Below are 17,303 nucleotides of genomic sequence, written 5' to 3'. Positions count from 1 at the left end.
GAAAAGACTGGCAGTATACACCCCGGGGCCAAAGGGCCCACATTCAGAATAGAGAGGGAGAGATGAGGTGGAATTTCACAGGAGGCCGCGCGTTGGTCGTCAAGATCTGACCGTTCGCGTTCTCTGACTTTGGAGGGTAGATCTTCGCCGGCGGGTGCTGTGTGCGCGGGGGACGGGAGAAGGTCCATTTCAAGAGAAGACAGAAAATGCCGGAGAAACTCAGCAGATCACCGAGCATCTCCGGAAGGTGGCGGACGTCAGATGTAGATGGAACAGTACGTGTTCCGGAGGGCAATCGGTGTAACGCACTATATTTACGTGGAAAGGTCACAGCCAGTGCTGGTTATGACACCAACTACAACTGGGTTAAATATGCCAGAGGACCGTGAATCTGTGGAATTCATTGCCACGGCTGACTGTGGAGGGAAAGTTATTATTTAGAACAGCGGTTGATTTGTTCTTCATTAGTAAGGGAGTCAATGGTGCGGGGAGATGGCAGCGACCGGACTTGAGAGAGATAATAATCAGCCATGATGAAAAGGTTGTTCAGAGTCGATGGGATGAATAGGTTAAACCGCTCCTCTGTCTCATGGTCTGATGATAGGTGCTTTCAGGTTTTCGTATCTTCTGCCCGATGGGAAATGGGAGGAGGGAGAACTTCCAGGGCAGGAGGGCAGTAGGGGTCTTTGATTCTGATGTCTACACTCCCGGGGCAGCGAGAAGTGCAGACGGAGTCCTGGAGAGGAGGCTGGTTTCTGTGATGTGCTGGATTGGAGTGGTTGAATGGCGGTCAGTATCGATTCGGATGGCCGAAGAGTTTGTTTCCTCAATGCTTGTCTGAGTGTGAGGGGTGAGAGAGGCAGAGGGAGCAAGGGTGAGCTGGAGACGGTGAGTGAAACGCAGAGTATTTGAGGGAAAAGCGGGAAGACAGAGCCAGAGGACACGGGACCAGGCCCTTAGGTCCAATTTGTGGGATCGGCGCAAGTTGTCTACCTGAAATAATTACTTTTGCCTGGGTTTGGCTTGTCTCCTTCGAAACATTTCACGTCCTCGTCCAAATGTATTTTACACAATGTCATTGTACGCAGCATTTCACGTTTACACACCACCCTCTGTATGAAGAAGTTGCCTCTCAAATCCCTTCAAAGTATCTTCACTATCGTCTTTCAGCGTCTTCCATATGGTCTAGCGGTTAGGATTCCTGGTATTCACCCAGGCGGCCCGGGTTCAACTCCCAGTGTGGGAAGCAAACGTTTTAGGACGACGAGGTAACGCGCCGATCAGCGTAGAGTAACGCCATAGCAGCGACCCGGGTTCTATTACCCTAAAGTGCAAAAGGAACTGCAGATGAAAGAAAAAAAAACAAGGTACAGGGGGTCGTGCAGAGTCTGTAGAGGCAGAAGATTCGGTATCCGAAACGTCGACCATTCGCCTTTGACTCTCCTAACGTTTACCAATCTGCTACGATCCTCCCAGCACCCGTTATAGAGCACTGCCGAACAGAACCAGGCCCTTCGGCCTGTTTAATCAATTTTGCCCTGTCTCATCAACCTGCACCGGTAACACAGAGCTCTGTACTACAAATGAAAGAAAGAACAAGGTACAGGGGGCCGTGCAGCGTTTGTGGAGGCAGGAGTTTCAGCGATGGAAAATGTCGACCATTCGCCTTTGACTCTACTGACGCTACATAATCCGCTGGGATCGTCCCAGCATCCAGTTATAGAGCACAGCAACACAGAACCTGGCCCTTCGGCTCCTTTAATCAATGGCAGCCTAGTATCTTGTCTAGTCCCATCTACCGGCACCGGTAATATAGCGCTCTGTGTACCTGTCCTAACTTTAGTTAAGTACTACAATTTATCGTTCATCCACCAGGTCTGCTGGCAGCTCGTTCCCACACTCTCACCACACTGTGAGTGAGGAACTTCCCTCTCACGTTCCCCCATAAATATTTCACAGTTCACCCTTAACATAAGACCACTAGTTCCCGTGTCACCCAGCCCGAGGGGGGAAAGCCGGCCAGTGTTCACCCCGTGGGGGAGATTAAGGCCAAAGGACCCACATTCAGAACAGAAGTACATTACCTGTAGAGAGAGATGAGGTGGAATTTCACAGGTGACCGCGCGTTGGTCCTCAGACTTTCACCGTTCGCGGTCTCTGTCTCTGGCGCGTAGATCTCACCGGCGGCTGCTGTGTGCGCGGTGAACGGGGAAGGTGCATGTCAAGGGAACACAGAATATGCCGGAGTAACGCACTCTATTAACGCGGAAAGGTCACGGACAATGCTGGTTATAACACCAACTACCACCGGGTTTAATATGCCAGACGACCGCGAATCTATGGAATTCATTCCCACGGCTGACTGCAGAAAGGAAGTTATTACGTAAACCTTCGATTGATATGTTCTTTAATAGCACGGGAGCAGACGGTGGTGGGAGAAGGCAGAAGACCGGGTTTAAGCGAGATAAAATCAGTCATGATGTAACGTCAGTTCCGATTCGGTGGGTTGAATGGTCTAATCTGCTCCATTGTGTTATGGTTTTATGGGACGCGCTTTCAGTCTTTTGTATCTTCTGCCCGATGGGAAAGGGGAGAAGGGAGAATGTTGGGACAGGAGGGATCTTTGATTCTGATGTCCGCTCTCCCGGGACAGCGAGAAGTGCAGACGGAATTCATAGAGGGGAGCCTGGTTTCCGTGATGTGCTGGATTGGGTTGGCAGAGTGATGGTCAGCATCGACTCGGAGGGCCGAATGTCTTGATTCCTGAATACTTGACTCAGAATGAAGGTGAGAAGAGCAGAGGGAGCCGGGTGAGCCGGAGTCGGTGAGTGAAATGCAGAGTTTTTGAGGAAAAAGCGGGCAGACAGAGGCAGAGGGCACGGGAACCGGCCCTTGGGTCCAAATATGGGATCAGCGCAAGTTGTCTGTCTGAAGTAGATGCTTTTGCCTGACTTTGGCTTGTCTCTCTCGAAACCTTTCCTATCCACGTCCAAATGTATTTTTAAAAGTGTCTTTGTACGCAGCCTTTCACGTTTAGAAGCCACCCTCCGTGTGAATAAATTGCCTCTCAAATCCCTTCGAACTAACCCCACTATCGCATTTCAGCGCCTCCCATATGGTCTAGCGGTTAGGATTCCTGGTTTTCACCCAGGCGGCCCGGGTTCGACTCCCGGTGTGGGAAGCAAACGTTTTAGGGCGACACAGCAACGCGCCGATCAGCGTAGCGTAACGCCATGACTGCGACCCTGGTTTTATTCCCGTAAAGTGCAAAAAGACCTACAGATGGAAGAAAGAACAAGGTACAGGGGGCCGTGCAGCGTTTGTTGAGGCAGGAGTTTCAGTGATGGGAAATGTCGACCATTCGCCTTTGACTCTACTGACGCTACATAATCCGCTGGGATCGTCCCAGCATCCAGTTATAGAGCACAGCAACACAGAACCTGGCCCTTCGGCTCCTTTAATCAATGGCAGCCTGGTATCTTGCCTAGTCCCATCTACCGGCACTGGTAATATAGCGCTCCGTGTACCTGTCCTAACTTTAGTTAAGTACTACAATTTATCGTTCATCCACCAGGTCCGCTGGCAGCTTGTTCCACACTCTCACCACACTGTGAGTGAGGAACTTTCCTCTCAGGTTCCCCCTTAAATATTTCACATTTCACCCTTAACATAAGACCACTAGTTCCCGTGTCACCCAGCCCGAGGGGGGAAAGCCGGCCAGTATTCACCCCAAGGGAGAGTCTACGGCCAAAGGACCCACATTCAGAATAGAAGTACGTACCGGTCGAGAGAGATGAGGTGGAATTTCACAGGAGGCCGCGCGTTGATCGTGAGGCTTTGATCGTTAGAGGTCTCTGGCTCTGGCGGGTAGATCTTCACCGGCGGCTGCTGTGTGCGCGGGGGACGGGGGAAGGTGCATGTCAAGGGAAGACAGAAAATGTCGGAGGAACTCAGCAGGTCACGGAGCATCTCCGGAAGGTCCTGGACAGCTGATGTCGATGGAACAGTACGTGTTCCTGAGGGGAAATTGGTGTAACGCACTATATTTACGTGGAAAGGTCACGGTCAATGCTGGCTATGACACGGACTACCACTGCGTTTAATATGCCTGAGGACCGCGAATCTGTGGAATTCATTGTCACGGCTGACTGTGGAGGGGAATTTATTATTTAAAGCGACGGTTGATAAGTTCTGCATTGGTAAGGGAGTCAAAGGGTGCTGGGAGATGGCAGGAGACCGGACTTCAGAGAGATAATAATCCGCCATGATGTAACGTCTGTTCCGACTCGATGGGCTGAATGGCCTAATCTGCTCCAATGTGTTATGATTTTATGGGACGTGCTTTCAGTCTTTTGTATCTTCTGCCCCATGGGAAATGGGAGAAGGGAGAATGTCCGGTGCAGGAGGGATCTTTGATTCTAATGTCCGCTTTCCCGGGGTAGCGAGAAGCGCAGATCGAGTTCGTGGACAGGAGCCTGGTTTCCGTGATGTGCTGGATTGGACTTGGCAGCGTGATGGTTGATATCGACTCGGAGGGCCGAATGTCCTGCTTCCTGAATGCTTGACTCAGACTGAAGGGCGAGAGAGGCAGAGGGAACCGGGTGAACTGGAGACGGTGAGTGAAATGCAGAGTATTTGAGGAAAAAGCGGGAAGACAGAGCCAGAGGATACGGGAACAGGCCCCTAGGACCAATTTGTGGGATCGGCGCAAGTTGGCTGTCTGAAGCATTTGCTTTTGCCTGGCTTTCGCTTGTCTCGCTCAAAACCTTTCCTGTCCACGTCCAAATGTATTTTAAACATTGTCATTGTATGCAGCTTTTCGCATTTACACACTGCCCTCCGTACGAATAAGTTGCCTCTCAAATTCCTTCGACGTATCCCCGCTATCGTCTTTCAGCATCTCCCATATGGTCTAGCGGTTAGGATTCCTGGTTTTCACCCAGGCGGCCCGGGTTCGACTCCCGGTGTGGGAAGCAAACGTTTTAGGGCGACATGGTAACGCGCCGATCAGCGTAACGCCATTACTGCGAGGTTCAGTTCCTGGCGGGACTTCTCTCTCGGCGCTTTAGCCACGTTCCGGAGACGTTCGGGTTAGTAAATTGCGGACAGGCTATGTTGGCGACTCCTGCACCCATTCCAGCGAGATCCAGCCAGCGCCAATGACGCTTTTCATTGTATGATTCGATCTACCTGTGACAAATAAAGGCAGTCTGCAAACCTATGCCCTCCCGTGGAAACCTTCGTGAGCCGGGGAGAGAAAAGGACCTCTTGCTTTATCTATAAACTAGTTTATCAACCACTATGTGGTTTCCCCTGTGTCTCCTTCTCTCGAGGGAAAATAGCCCCAGACGACCCGGCCTCTCCTTAAAACTCCAGAGCTTCGGTCCCTGACACGCCCAACGTTGTGCGCGCTCCCTCCAGATCAGTCCCATCCTTACAAGGATGCTGAGATGGGATGCTCTGAATCTTTTAAGACCATAAGACATAGGAACAGAGTCAAACCATCCGGCCCATCTAGTCTGTTCTGCGATTCTATCATGGCTGATTTACTATCCCTCTCAACCGGATCCTCCTGCATTTCCCCTTAACATTTGAAACCCTTATTAATCAAGAAACTATCAACAGCCGTCTGTGGCAATGAATTCCACAGATTCACTAGCCACTGGCTGAAGAAATGCTGCCTCATCTCCGTTCTAAATGAAGGTCCTTCTGTTCCGAGTCTGTGCCCTCTGGTCCTAGACTCCCCCACTATAGGAAACATTCTCTCCACATCCACTCTATCTGTGCCTTCTGGTCCTAGACCTCCTCACTATTGGAAACATCCGCTCCACATCCACTCTACCTGTGTCCTCTGGTCCTAGACTCCCCCACTATAGGAAGCATCCTCTCTACATACACTCTATCTGTGCCCTCTGGTCCTAGACTCCCCCATTATTGGAAACATTCGATCCATGTTCACTCTATCTCGTCCCTTCAATACTCTGAAGGTTCAAGAGGCAGAGAACAGAGTGGGTATGAGACCCGGGACAGTGTGTCCATATCTCTCTCATACACAACCACACTAAACTCGCCTTCTAATTCTTCATCATCACCTTCCTGACCACCCCGGCTGAAAGGGCACACTCACCCCGCCCACCCCTCACCCCGACCTCCTCGAAACTCACTCTGCCTCCACCATCCTTTGCCGTCATCCCAAGGAACCACAACCCCGCTCAACCCACGCGTTCTCGAGACCGCGCCCGTTCCCCAGCTCACGGCCGCTCTCCGTACTTTGCGTTTGAGCTCAGCTCCCCTCTCCCACTTCCTCTCCACTCCCCACCCCTCCCTTTACTCTTTCCCAACCCCTTTACCTCTCTCCCAAATAATCAACCATCAGCCTCCTCTCACCATTCCCCAACGCCCGTCACCCCACCCTTCTCTTCTGCCGCACTGTCTCTCCCCTTCCCAATCTATTTACCCTTCCCCTCTCCATTTCTCTCCTCCCCTGCCCACCCTTCTTCCCTAGCCCTCACGCTCTCCCACTACATCTCCCCTTCCCATTTTCTCCCTTCCCAATTTCCTCTTGCCCTCTCTATTTCCCTACCACACCTACCCCAGTCCCTTCTCTCCCTGCCCCATATTCTCACCTTCAGTGTCCCCTTTCCCTCTTTCCCTCTCCCCTTTCCATTGCTCCCATTCCAGAGATATACAGCAGGAAAAACGGGCCATGCAGCACATCCCATCTATGCTGACAGAGAATCCTCTCCACTCGAATCCCATATGTCTGCATTTGGCCCAGCCTCCTCACCTCCTCATCCGTGTACCTGTCCTAATGTTGCTCGTGTACCTGGCTCTACCACTTCCTCGGGCAGAAATCCCACAAGACCATAAGGTCATGTGATATAGGAGCAGAATTAGGCCATTCGGTTTGGCCATTTCATCAGGACCGATCCATTTTCCCTCTCAACCCCAATCTCACTATCTGCTCCTATCCCTTCATGCTCTGACCAATCAGGAAACTATCAGCCTCTGCATGAAATGTACCCAATGTCTTGGCCTCCACCGCTCTTCTATCTCGTCATTCATCATCTCCCATGTCGTCTAGCCGTTGCGATTCCACCGCTAACAGTGTGATGCACCGTATTTTCGTGGAAAGGTCACACCTGTACTGGATAGGACACCAAAGACCACTGGGTATAATATGACTGAGAATCGGTGGAATTCATTCCTATAGTCGGCTGTGGGGGACACCTCATCAAGTGTATTTAAAGCGGGGGTTGATATTTTATCGATTAGTCAGGGCGTCGAAGGATGCGGGGGAAAAGCAGGAGACTGGACTTGAGGGAGGTAATCAATCAGCCATGATGTAATGGCAGTTCAGACTCAGTGGGCCGAATCGGCTAATTGGCTGCACTGTCTTGAGGTCTTATGGTACATGCTTTCAGGTTTTTGTTTCTTCTGCCCGATGGGAAAGGGTAGAGGGGAGAATGTCGGGGGCAGGAGGGATCTTTGATTCTGATGTCCGCTTTCCCGGGGCAGCGAGAAGTGCAGACAGAGTTCGTGGAGGGGAGCCTGGTTTCCGTGATGTGCTGGATTGACTAGCAGGGTGATGGTTAGTATAGACCCGGAGGGCCGCGTGGCCTGCTTCCTGAATGCTTGAGTCAGCCTGAAGGGCGAGAGACCGAGAGGAAGCGGTGTGAGCCGGAGCCGGTGAGTGAAATTTGAGTATTTGAGGAAAAAGCGGGAAGACAGAGCCGGAGGGCACGGGAACAGGCCCTTGGGACCAATTTGTGGGATCGGCGCAAGTTGTCTGTCTGAAGCATTTGCTTTTGTCACGCTTTGGCTTGTCTCTCGCGATACCTTTCCCACCCACGTCCAAATGCATTTTAAACCTTGTCACTGTACGCAGCCTTTCACGTTTACACGCCACCCTCCGTGTGAATAAGTGAGTCTCAAATCCCTTCGAAGATTCCTCTCGACCGCATTTCAGCATCTCCCATATGGTCCAGCGGTTAGGATTCCTGGTTTTCACCCAGGTGGCCCGGGTTCGACTCCCGGTATGGGAAGCAAACGTTTTAGGGCGACACGGTAACGCGCCGATCAGCGCAGCGTAACGCCATTACTGAGACCCGGGTTTTATTTCCGTAAAGTGCAAAAAGGACTGCAGATGAAAGAAAGAACAAGGTACAGGGGGCCGTGCAGAGTCTGTGGAGGCAGGAGTTTCAGAGATGGGAAATGTCGATCATTCGCCTTTGACTCTACTGACTCTACTTAATCCGCTGGGATCCTCCCAGCATCCAGTTATAGAGCACAACAACAGAGAACTACGCCCTTCGGCCACTTTAGTCAATGGCAGCCTGGTGTCTTGACTAGTCCCATCTACCTGCACCGGTAACATAGCGCCACGTCTACCAGTTCAAATTTTACTTAAATTTTACAATTTATCGTTCATCCACCAGGTCCGCTGTCAGCTCGTTCCCACACTCTCACCACATTGTGAGTGAGAAGCTTTCTCTCAGGTTCCCCCTTAAATATTTGTAGGTTGTGACAAGGATCGGTTCTGGGACCTCTGCGTTACATGATTTTTATTAACGACCTGGATGTGGGGGGTAGAAGGGTGGGTTGGCAAGTTTGCAGATGACACAAAGGTTGGTGGTGTTGTAGATAGTGTAGAGGATTGTCGAAGATTGCAGAGAGCCATTGATTCGATGCAGAAGTTGGCTGAGAAGTGGCAGACGGAGTTCAACCCGGAGAAGTGTGAGGTGGTACACTTTGGAAGGACAAACTCCAAAGCGGAGTACAAAGTAAATGGCAGGATACTTGGTAGTGTGGAGGAGCAGAGGGATCTTGGGGTACATGTCCATAGATCCTTGAAAGTTGCCTCACATGCAGATAGGTTAGTTAAGAAAGCTTATGGGGTGTTAACTTTCATAAGCCGAGGGATAGAGTTTAACAGTCGCGAGGAAATGATGCAGCTCTATAAAACTCTGGTTAGGAGTTGGAGTACTGTGTCCAGTTCTGGTGGCCTCACTATAGGAAGGATGTAGAAGCGTTGGAAAGGGTACAGAGGAGGTTTACCAGGATGCTACCTGGTTTAGAGAGAATGCATTCTGATCAGAGATTAAGGGAGCTAGGGCTTTACTCTTTGGAGAGAAGGAGGATGAGAGGGGACATGTTAGAGGTATGCAAGATATTAAGAGGAATAGATAGAGTGGACAGCCAGTGCCTCTTCCCCAGGGCACCACTGCTCAATACAAGATGACATGGCTTTAAGGTAAGGAGTGGGAAGTTCAAGGGGGATATTAGAGGAAGGTTTTTTACTCAGAGAGTGGTTGGTGCGTGGAATGCACTGCCTGAGTCAGTGGTGGAGGCAGATACACTAGTGAAGTTTAAGAGACTACTAGACAGGTATATGGAGGAATTTAAGGTGGGGGGGTATATGGGAGGCAGGGTTTGAGGGTCGGCGCAACATTGTGGGCCGAAAGACCTGTACTGTGCTGTACTATCCTATGTTCTATGTTCTAGAGCACAGAAAATGCCGGAGGAACTGAGCAGATCACGGAGCACCTCCGGAAAGTGGCGGACAGCTGATGTACGTGTTCCTGAGAGCAATCGGTGTAAAGCACTATATTGACGTGGAAAGGTCACGGGCAATGTTGGTTATGACACCAACTAGTACAGGGTTGAATTTGTCAGAGGACAGCGAATCTGTGGAATCCATTGCCACGGCTGACTGGGTTGGGGATTTTTTTTTTAAATTTAAAGCGGGAGTTGATATGTTCTTCACTAGTAAGGGAGTCAAGGCGTGCGGGGAGATGGCCGGAGAGCGGACTTGAGAGAGATAATAATCAGCCATGATGTACCATCTGTTCCGACTCGATGGGCTGAATGGCCTAGTCTGCTCCAATGTGTTATGGTTTTATGGGACGTGCTTTCAGTCTTTTGTGTCTTCTGCCTGATGGGAAGTAGGAGAAGAGAGAATGTCCGGGGCAGGAGGGATCGTTGATTCTGATGTCCCCTTTCCCGGGGCAGCTTGAGGTCAGACGGAGTTCATGGAGGGGAGCCTGGTTTCCGTGATGTGCTGCATTGGACTGGTAGAGTGATGGTTAGTATCGACTTGGAGGGCCGAATGGCCTGCTTCCTCAATACTTGACTCTGACTGAAGGGCGAGAGAGGCAGAGGGAGCCGGGTGAGCCGGAGACGGTGAGTGAAATGCAGAGTGTTTGAGGAAAAAGCGGGCAGACAGAGGCAGAGGACACGGGAACAGGCAATTTGTGGGATCGGCGCAAGTTGTCTGTCTGAAGTAGTTGCTTTTGCCTGGCTCTGGCTTGTCTCCCTCGAAACCTTTCCCATCCACGTCCAAATGTTTTTAAATATTGTCATTGTACGGAGCTTTTGACGTTTACACGCCACCCTCCGTGTGAATAAGTTGAGTCTCAAATCCCTTTGAATTATCGCCTGTGTCTTCCTTCAGCCTCTCCCATATGGTCTAGCGGTTAGGATTCCTGGTTTTCACCCAGGCGGCCCGGGTTCGACTCCCGGTGTGAGAAGCAAACGTTTTGGGGCGGCACGGTAGTGTCGTGGTTAGCATAACGCCGATACTGCGACCCTGGTTCAGTCCCTGGCCAGTGTTTGCGCGTTATTCCCGTGACCGCGAGGGTTCCCGAGATGTACCGGTTCGGGTTCGTAAGTTGGTGTACCGGTTGGTGGAACGTTATTACAGACAACATGACTCCCGTTCAGTGCTCGAGGAGTTGCAGTTGCAAAAAAAAAGCCAAGGTAGTCAGCGGGTCGTGTAGCATCTGTGGAGGCAGGAGTTGCAAGGCCCGAAGCGTCGACCATTCCTCCTTGACTTTGCTGGCGCAGAGTGCCGTTAGGTGGGTCTGGGTAGAGTCCCCAGGGTCCTGCTGAAGGGTCTCGGCCCGAAGCGTCGACTGTTTACTCTTTTCCATAGAAGCTGCCTGGCCTGCTGAGTTCCTCCTGCATTTTGTGTTGCGTCGGCTTCAAATATGCGGTCAGAGACCATCTTTAGGGAATACGAGACCTGACGTGATTGGTCAATCGCGCTAACTGGGATAGTATGAAGGTATCTTGCCGAACACCAGCTCGCTCCCGACTAACACTCGGGTTCCGATCTGAATCCTTTTCAACGTAATTTTCAGTGTTGTGATCGTCTTCATCTTCAGCTCGCTGTTCCTTTGCGTGCCGCTACCATCGTCCCAACCGTGTCGGCTCGCTACCATCAACATCCGACAGGCATTCCCATTTTGAGTTTTTTTTAATTTTAATATAGCCTCGTTAATGATGGATAAATAAGAACGGCGCGGTCTCTATGAGTTTGAAGGCGGTGAAGCCTTGAATACTGATCCTTAGAAACAGAAAGTGCGACAATACAATTTTACATACTTGGAGTATGGTTTTATTCCGTTTCCGTCAGATGCCCAACGTCTTTGTAATACTGTAAAATAAAGGCATCCGTTAGTCTTGCGAGACCATGGATCTGCGCCTGGAAAGTCCTCACTCCCCAGGGCGCAGGCCTGGGCAAGGTTGTATGGAAGACCAGCAGCTGCCCATGCTGCAAGTCTCCCCTCTCCACGGGGGAGACTTTCAGGTCGCTAGCCCAATGCCTTAACCACTTGGCCACGGGCCCGCACGTAATACTGTGCTGTCCAACGAAACCATCAAGATTGCAGGAACACTTCCGTAAAAGACACCCTGAAAAAGCTACTTCTAGCGTTACTCGGTTCCAGAAGACGAAAGAGTATTTAAAAAGCGTTACACGCTCGAGTCATTCGCCAAGAAAGGTAAAAATGTCCTTGAGCAGCTGTCTCATTGCTTCTTGTGACATTTCCAAAATGATAGCAAAATGTCGAAAATCTGTTGTATCAGAAATGCTCTTAAAATGGAAAGGTTCTTAAAAATTGATACCAGTGTTTAAAATCAGCTCCTCTGAGAAATAACTCTGCAGCTCGTGGTATTGACGAAAGGAGTGAAGACATTGAATAGCAACTATGCACGGAGCCACAAAAACAGAATTTGGGACACATCTGTGCGAGACAACAAGCATTGCTGATGGAAAAGTTTATAATGAGATTCTCTTTTGTAAAAAGTTAAAAACAAATACCAACAGAGAACACGATTTCTTGCGCAACAGATGGAGCATCATATATGACAGGTCGCCGTGCTGTTTTAGTAGCATTTATGAAAAAAGGAATTCCAAGTCTGTTTGCAATCCATTGTGTAATTCATCGTCAACATCTCGCCGCCAAAAACCTGAACCAGCCACTTTTTTTCAAGCATGACTCTTGTAATATCTGCTATCAACAAAATTTAAGCTCATCCATTAAATAGCAGAATATTTCTCCAGTTATGCCAAGATAACGACGAAATTTGAATGCTTGCTTCTTCACACTGAAATGTGTTGGCTTTCAAAAGCCTGCTGCTTAAAACGTTTCTCTGATCTTTTTGACACTGTGGTTCAGTTCTTGCTCAATGTCGACAAGAGCTTGGGAAGCAAGATTGAACTCTTACGTGGAGATGTGGCATACCTAGACGATCTGTATGACAAACTAAACATTCGAAGTGAGAGTCAAAATTTAATCCAGGCAAAAAGTCCATTTTATCGGAAAATAGGAAACATAAACAAAACTTTCAGAGAAGAATGTTCTCACGGTTTCCCTGCATTGAAAATATGGCACTCTCTTTCACAGACGGTGATTTGCTAGGGTACTGCTTGCTTACTTCTGCAGTCACTGACGAAGGATTTTCAGAATCCATTCAATGAGTTGAACGATCTTGAAGTTCCATTTCTTTGCAAAGTGGAAGGACAGGAAGAGAGCTCGCAAGAGGAAATTATGGAAATTCAGAATGATGAAAAAGCAAAATTTATTTTCAAAATGTCGGTTCTTGTGGTGTGTGACTACACTGTCTTATGGAGTGTCCAGGTCTTTGGAGAAGAGCCAATCTGCTCTTCATTGCTTTTCCATCCTCCTACCTTGTTGAAAGAGGCTTCAGTTCAGTGAAACACATACTCACAAGAGTCAGAAACCGCGTGGATATTGTTACGCATGGGGGACTTAAGGCTTTTGGTGTCACAACTTGAACCAGATATTTCAACTCTTGCTAAAAACCATCAAGCTCAAGGATCACATTGATCTCAAAGCTGCTGTACACAGGTACTGTGTAAGCTAGGTTTAAAGACAAATAAAAAGTTAAACCAGAATCATTTTACTCATGTTAGCATATGGTAGACAGGTTTTTACACTTTGGCTGGCGCCTGTGCATTGTCAAGTATGAGGGTGCTTTAGGGGGGCGTTGATATAAAAAGGGTCGGGAAGCACTACGCTATACCTAATGGAAGATGCTGGAAGACGATGGAGGAAATACTTGAAACGGGTTTCAGTGGCAACTTCTTCACACAGAGGTTGGTGTGTAAATGCAATAAGCTGTGTACAATAACGATGTTTAAAAGACACTTTTAGGAAAGGTTTCGAGAGATACAGGCCAAAGGCAGGCGAAAGCGACTACTTCAGGTAGACAACTTGCTCGGACCCAGTAAATTGTGCCTCCCCCGTGTTCTCTGGCTCTGTCTTCCTGCTTTATCCGCATTTCACTCACCGTCTCCGGCTCACCCGGCTCCATCTGCCTGTCTCGCACTTCACACGGCGTCAAGCATTAAGGAAACAAGCCCTTCGGCCCTCCGAATCGATATTAACCATCACTCAACCAGTCCAATCCAGCACATCAGGGGATCCATGGACTCCGCCGCACTTCTCGCTGCCCCGGGAAAGCGGACAACATAATCAAAGATCCCTCCTGCCCCGGACGTTCTCCCTTCTCCCCTTTCCCATCGAGCAGCCTGAAAGCACGTTCCATAAGACCATAAGATATGGAAGCAGATTAAGCCATTCGGCCCATTGAGTCTGTACCGTCATTGCATCATGGCTGATTTATTTTCCCCTGTCAAACCCATTCTCCTGCCTTCTCCCTCAATGCTTTAACGCCTTTACTAATCAAAACCCCATCAACCTCCGCTTTAAATTTACCCAATGCCTTAGCCCCCTCGGCCGACATTAACAATGATTCACTCCCACCCTCCCCGATACGTTATACCCAGTAGAAGTTGGTGTCACATCCAGTATTGCGTGTGACCTTTCCACGTAAATACAGTGCGTTACACCGATTCCCCTCAGGAACACACGCATTGTTCCGTGTACACCAGCTGTCCGCGACCTTGCGGAGATTCTCCGTGATCTGCTGAGTCCCTCCGGCAGTTAATGTGTTCCTCTACACACGTGGCCTAGCTCGACGTCACCCTCCCCCGTCCGCCGCGCACACAGCACCCGCCGGTGATGATCCACGCGGCAGTGCCGGAGAATGCGGCTGACCGCTACTGACCAGAGTTGAGTGACCTGTCTGATCACGAACGCGCGCCCCCCTGTGAAATTGCTGCTCGTGTATGTTCTACGTGTTCTGAAGGCGGGCCCTTTGCCCCAACACTCTCCCGCCTGCTGGCAGACTTTCCCCCCATCAGGTAGGGTGAGACGAGAACTAGAGGCCTTATGTTAAGGGTGAAAGGTGAAATATTTAAGGGGGTACCTGAGAGGAGGATGTGGTATTCGTCACCGTCAGGGTTGGGCGACTCCGGAACGAGCTGCCAGCGGTGGTGACGGATGCGGGTTGAATTGTAACATTTAAGAAAAATTTGGGTAGGTACACGGAGGGCTCGTTGCAGGTGCTGATGGATGGGACAAGGCTGCCATTGACTAAATGGGCCGAAGGGCCTGTTACTGTGCTGCAGTCCTCTGTGATTCTATGCTGGTGGGGATGCAAGGCTTGGATTATAAGCGGAGACTGGGACTGTTTTACTTGGGAGTGTAGGGGACGGATCTCACAGTGGGGGAGGGGGGACGCTGGTGGTGGACCCAAAGGCAAGGCACAGACACTGAAGTACTAAGAACAGAACTTGACTAGAGTAGGGACGTGACAGGATACAGACAAGGAGCAGGGACAAGAACGCAGACTTGGGCTAGGACATGGACTAGACACAGGGAACCCGGACAGGGAACCATGAACTCGGAGCCTGGGCTTGGGAAAACGGGACCACGACAAGGAACGATGAACTAGGAGCCTGGGCTTGGACTCCGAGCCAGAGACTGGACAAGGATCCAGAACCTGGGTCTTGCCTCGGGCTCGGACCCCAGAACTAGGCAAGGATATGACGTGGCTGGGATCTAGAGGCTAGAGGCTTGAGGTTGCAGGCTGGGGTCTTGAGGCTTGAGGCTGCAGGCTCGGGTCTTGAGGCTTGAGGCTGCAGGCTCGGGTCTTGAGGCTTGAGGCTGCAGACGAGGCAAGGTTTGTGGAGAGGCAAGGCTTCAGGCACAGGTTGCAGGTGCATGGCCAGACTTCAGGAGGAAGGGACAGGGAAGGGATTCAGACAGGGGGTGAGAACAGGAACTATCCAGCAACCAGAGTCTGAACTCTCAAGCTATTTATGAAGCCAGCCCAAACGAGAATCAGCTGCCTCAACGGAAACTGGGGTAAACCGGAAAACCTGGAATAAGGAACTTGGACCGGACCGTGAATCGGAATGCGGATTTCACGGACCGGACTATGACAGCGGAGGGGTGACTTGACCGAGGTTTTTTAAAATAATAAGGGGAATGGCTGCCCGAGAAGGAGGCGGAGGCAGGCACATTCACAAACATTTAAAAGGGACTTGGGCAGGTACACGGATAGGAAAGTTGAGACCGAATACACACAAGTGCACCGCGCTCCGCTCCATTCGCAAAAAGCGGAGCTTCCCGGCGACGAAACATTTTAATTCCGATTCCAGGTCAATGTCGGTCCATGGCCTCCTCTTGTGTCAAATGAGGACATCGTCAGAGTGGAGGAGCAAAACCTTATATTCCGTCTGGATAGCTTCCGACTTGATGGCATGAACATCTATTTGTCGTTTGGGTATAAAGAAAAAAGATCCCAGCCCTCCCCTCTTTTTCCATTCCCCACCGTGGCCTACTACCTCTTCTCACCTGCATATCATCTCCTCCTAGTTCCCTTCTCCTTCCCTTTCTCCTACGGTCCACTCTCCTCTCCCATCAGATTCCTTCCTCTCCAGCCCTTGACCGTTCCCACCCACCTGGTTTCACCTATCACCTTCCAGATAACCTCCTTCACGTTTCCACCCTTTTATTCTGGCGTTTTCGCCCTTGCCTTTCCAGCGCTGGTGAAGCCCGAAACGTCGACTGTTTATTCCTCTCCATAGACGCTGCCTGACCTGCTGAGTTCTTCCGGCGTTCGGTGTGTGTTGCAAATAGGAATTAGTGCGGATAGGTTTCTTTGTCAGCATGGATGAGGTGGGCCGAAAGGCCTATTTTCCTCTGGAGCTGGGAAGTCGGAAGAAGAGGGGAAAAGAGAGAAGGGGAAAGGGGGGAGCAACTGGGGAAAGGAAAGAGATGTTTGGGGAGCGATAGCAGAGAGATGGGGAAGGGGAGGGGGTGCTCCAGGACTATAGGCATGAAAATAAGGAAGGATGGGAACGCGAGAGGGAGTAGGGAGAGAGTAGAGGAGAGAGGAGAGGGTGGGGCAGGGGAAGGTTAAATGGAGTGGGGAGGAGAAATAGACTGGGAAGGGGACAGGAGAGGGGTGGGTAGGGGAAGGAGTTTAGGGATGGAGAAGGTGAGAAGGGGAGAGAGTAAGGGAGGAAAGAGGAATGGGAAAGGACGTAAAGGGATTGTTAGAATGGATGGGAGAAGGGGAAGGGATTTGGGGTGACGGGAGGGGAGTGTGAAAGAGGAGGGGGCTGGGGGAGGGAGTGGGAGAGGGGATCGCAGACTAAACACTACCGGCTTCAATTAAAGTGTCGCCACGCCTCATGCGCCAGCACAGCCCACCACAACTTACCAACCCGAACCACGTACGCCTTTGCAATGTGGGGACCGAAGGCAACCCACACCGTCGCCGTCACGGGCAGAACCGCACGAACTCACTACCGGAATTACCCCGCTCGAAGAAGCGGCTTTACGCTACCCTGTCTCGTCAAAACGTTTGCTTCCCATACCGGGAGTCGAACCCGGGCCGCCTGGGTGAAAACCAGGAATCCTAACCGCTAGACCATATGGGAGACGCTGAAAGGCGATACCGGGGATACATCGAAGGGATTTGAGAAGCAACTTCTTCACATAGAGAGTGTTGTAAAAATGCAACCAGTTGCGTACAATAATGATATTTAAAAGGCACTTGCACACGGATAGGAAAGGCTTCGAGGGAGACAGGCCACAGACAGGCAAAAGCAACTACTTCAGGCCGATCAGATTAGACCCGAG

The 17,303-nt window shown here is 50.5% G+C and overlaps 5 non-coding genes across 5 annotated transcripts; 4 read left to right on the top strand and 1 right to left on the bottom strand.

Moving 5' to 3' along the window:
* The first annotated feature begins 3,109 nt into the window (after nucleotides 1-3,109).
* Nucleotides 3,110-3,181, top strand: trnae-uuc (transfer RNA glutamic acid (anticodon UUC)). The gene has a single exon. It is a non-coding gene; the product is annotated as a tRNA-Glu (tRNA).
* A 1,720-nt stretch (nucleotides 3,182-4,901) lies between these two features.
* Nucleotides 4,902-4,973, top strand: trnae-uuc (transfer RNA glutamic acid (anticodon UUC)). The gene has a single exon. It is a non-coding gene; the product is annotated as a tRNA-Glu (tRNA).
* Nucleotides 4,974-7,973: 3,000 nt separating this feature from the next.
* trnae-uuc (transfer RNA glutamic acid (anticodon UUC)) lies at nucleotides 7,974-8,045 on the top strand. Its single transcript has one exon. It is a non-coding gene; the product is annotated as a tRNA-Glu (tRNA).
* Nucleotides 8,046-10,457: 2,412 nt separating this feature from the next.
* Nucleotides 10,458-10,529, top strand: trnae-uuc (transfer RNA glutamic acid (anticodon UUC)). The gene has a single exon. It is a non-coding gene; the product is annotated as a tRNA-Glu (tRNA).
* Nucleotides 10,530-17,029: 6,500 nt separating this feature from the next.
* On the bottom strand, nucleotides 17,030-17,101 carry trnae-uuc (transfer RNA glutamic acid (anticodon UUC)). The gene has a single exon. It is a non-coding gene; the product is annotated as a tRNA-Glu (tRNA).
* Between the last annotated feature and the right edge of the window lie 202 nt (nucleotides 17,102-17,303).

Source organism: Mobula hypostoma, chromosome 30 (genome assembly GCF_963921235.1).
Source record: "Mobula hypostoma chromosome 30, sMobHyp1.1, whole genome shotgun sequence".
Classification (NCBI taxonomy): domain Eukaryota; kingdom Metazoa; phylum Chordata; class Chondrichthyes; order Myliobatiformes; family Myliobatidae; genus Mobula; species Mobula hypostoma.
The sequence above is the reverse complement of the archived record's forward strand: the minus strand, read 5'-3'. Positions and strand labels throughout refer to the sequence as shown.